This window comes from Micropterus dolomieu, linkage group LG13 (assembly GCF_021292245.1).
Source record: "Micropterus dolomieu isolate WLL.071019.BEF.003 ecotype Adirondacks linkage group LG13, ASM2129224v1, whole genome shotgun sequence".
NCBI lineage: Eukaryota > Metazoa > Chordata > Actinopteri > Centrarchiformes > Centrarchidae > Micropterus > Micropterus dolomieu.
In genome coordinates, this window is record NC_060162.1 from 633,436 (window position 1) to 636,980 (window position 3,545).

Here is a 3,545-nt window from a genome sequence, read left to right on the forward strand (position 1 = left end):
TCACTGGTCAGATTTGGCAGGGGTCCAGAGAAAACTACGGTGTCCGACATTGTTTTTGCATATGTACACACCGACTCAACATTAATCTTAGTGACCTCCGATTGGCGTAACCGGGAGTCATTACCGCCGACGTGAATACCAATCTTACTGTATTTACGTTTATCCTTAGCAAGCAGTTTCATATAAGACTCAATGTCGCCCGCTCTGGCCCCAGGGATGCACTTAACTATGGCCGCTGGCTTCGCTAAATTCACGTTTCTCAAAATGGAGCTGCCAATGATCAGAGTTGGTTTCTCAGCGGGTGTGTCGCTGAGTGGGGAAAATCTGTTAGAGACGTGAACAGGTTGATGGTGCCCCGTGGACTTTGAATGCTTACGACTATTCCTCCTTCGGACAGTCACCCAGCCCCCCCCCACCTTTCCTGGCTGCACAGGGGATGCCGGGGGACGGCTACCACAGGCTAACTCAGGCCGATCCGCACCGACTACCGGGGACTGGCTAGCTACAGTAGCTAAAGACTGATCTACCAAGGTGCGGAGCCGGACTTCTAAATCACTGAGCCTCGCCTCCGTGTCTATAAATAAACTACACTTATTACACGTACCATTACCGCTAAAGGAGGCAGAGGAGTAACTGAACATCTGACACACCGAGCAGGAGAAAGTAGGAGAGAGACAGGGAGAAGGAGAAGCCATCGCTAGCTGCTAAGCTAAAGTCGCTAACGGCTAAGCTAAAGTACTGTAGCGTCAGCTACCAAAACTTTTGAACAACTATGAGATTGAACAGCAGTCACTAAAAGATGGAAAGAACTGTGAGTGCTTAGGCAAAATTACTGTAAAGAATAAGTGTTTAGCGGACAGTTGGCCGCTGTAATCAAACAAATGTAACTGGTATTTAGCGAGAGCAGCACAACACGGTACCAACACACAAGCACCGGAAACGGAAATGAGTCGACACGCTTACCGCAATACGTCAGCAGTACGTCAGCCGAGAGCCAGCCTTATGAACAAGCGTATGTGTGTTTTTGTTAAAAAAAAAAATATATATATATATAAGTTAAAATAAATAAAACGGTAAGCGTGTGTGTGTGTGTGTGTGTGTGTGTGTGTGTGTGTGTGTGTGTTAAAAAAACAAAACAATTCAACTGTTGGATCAGTGTGCGGCGTCAGTTGGTGTCAGTCTGATGGAGTCTTTAGAGTTAGGTGGAGTCGTACAAAGTCTGAGAGCGTTCCCTTGACAACTCAGCCTATATTTGCATTTTGAACGCGCACGACTTTCTTTGGTGTGAATGTAGTTTAGCAAAGTGTCCATTACACACTCTCTCTCTCTCTCTCTGTCAACAGACCCGTCTGTGATCAGCCTCTACTCTTCATTCACTATCTGATTCAGAACATGAGCTGGAGGAAGCGACAGGTGTTGTGCTAAAAGTGATCATCCGCCAAAAACTGCACAACATGTTAAAGCTGTAAGAACGGGTATGTGTAGCTCCTATGGGTCGCCAGCAGAGGCCGATAAAGACGGCCTCCGCAAACTCTTCTTCTGTAGTTCAATCTGACAGAGATAAGGCGACCTCACGAAGATGGCGGCCTGCATATATTTGCGTTGACGCGCTGACGTGTGGCGGTAAGCGTATTGACTCATTTTCATTTCCGGTGCTTGTGTGTTGGTACCGTGTTTGCTGTTCTCACTGAGCTCCTCTCTCCCCTACTTTCTCTCCCTTTGAATACAACCTCATCCCATTATTGCATGTTACTAACACAACTTCTCCCCTTTCTGGTAGTCTTGTGCTTTCTCGTCCCTCTCCTCTCTCCTCCTATCACTTCCTGCAGGTTTTCTGGCTCTGGAGCTGTGGCTGCGGGTCACCTGCTGCCCCCGTGTTCCTGCTCGACACCCTCTACTGCAACGACTATTGTTGCTAGTCCTATTATTATTATGATTAACATTACGATTGTTCACATTAACACTACTATAAATATCTGTACCATTTTTCATTTAGTCTATAGCAACATCACCTTTACACTCTCTCTCACACTCACTCTCTCTCTCTCTCTCTCTCTCTCTCTCTCTCTCTCTCTCTCTCTCTCTCTCTCTCTCTCTCTCTCTCTCTCTCTCTCTCTCTCTCTCTCCCCCTTCACCACAACCGGTCGAGGCAGATGGCCGCCCTCCCTGAGCCATGGTTCTGCTCGAGGTTTCTGCATCTTAAAAGGAAGTTTTTCCTTGCCTCTGTCACCTAGTGCTGCTCGTGATGGTTTCTGTAAATAACATCATAGAGTACGGTCTGGACCTGCTCTTTATGAAAAGCACTCAGAGATAACTGTTGTTGTGATTTGGCGCTATATAAATAAAATTTAATTGAAATTGGAACCAACTACTGCCAACTTTAGGATGTTGTTGTTAGTTGGGCACTGAGCAACCAAAGACCCTGCTGGTGGAAACCAGTGGCTAAGAAAGCCGTCAAGCTGAAGGAGGAGTCCTTTCAGGCTGGTTGGTGGTTGGCCCCGGGGCCTCCTGAAGCAGCAGACATGTTTCATATATACATATATATATCTTGGTGCATTCAGCTCCTGATTTACTGAGGCAGCAGCTCATCAGACTCCGTCATGGCTGCCAGAGACAGTCTGCTGCCATTCTAGCTGCTGAGTGTGAGTCAACCTGGGTACATTACTGTCAGAGATGATGTCATAGATGATGTCACTGATGGGCTTACCTGAGCAGGTGAGATCCAGGATGGAGGAAGAGGAAAATGATGATGCACACTCCCTCAGAACAGATCCAGACTGAACACAGACAGACCGGATCCACCACACAGGTCTGTCTGAGGACTCGTTTCTCTCTCCCACAGCAATAGCAGAGCCACAGTCCAGCTCTCTACAGGCAACAGCTGCTGTCTTCAGGGTCCAGACAGAGAGAAGGTCACTCACTGGTCTCCAGTCTCCCTGATGTTTCAGCTCCAGTGTTCCTGCACAGCGACTGGCTCCTCCCACCAACCTGACATCATCAGGCTCTGAACAGAAACCAGAGAGTCATCAGTAAAACAATAAAGTGAGTTTCATCAGAAGAGAAATGAAGCAAATCAAAGCTGCAGCTCCTCTTCTACCTGAGCAGGTGAGTCCAACAGCTTTTCCAGGTGAGCAGGTGTTTCTAGCTGAGCCTGAGCTTCTACAGTCCAGGAGAGCAGACTCATGGCCTCCACACTGGAACTCTTTGGTCCACATCGGAGCCTCCACTTCTCCATAGAGCGCCCCCTGGAGGACTGAAGGAGCCCCACAGCCGAGCTCCCTACAGACCACCTCTGCATCCTGCTGGTCAAAGTCAGCTTCACACACTGAGGACCACCTCTGGTTAGACTTCACCTCCAGTCTGCCTGAGCACAGACTAGTCCCGTCCAGCAGCCTGACAGAGTCTGGAGAGATAATAGAAGATGAAATAGAGATAAAGACAGCAGATGCAAAAGAAAAACATGTCATGAAACAACAATTCAGTGATTCAAGGTGGACTCAGCACAACTCCAACATCAGTTCATCATTAACAACAGAACACATCTT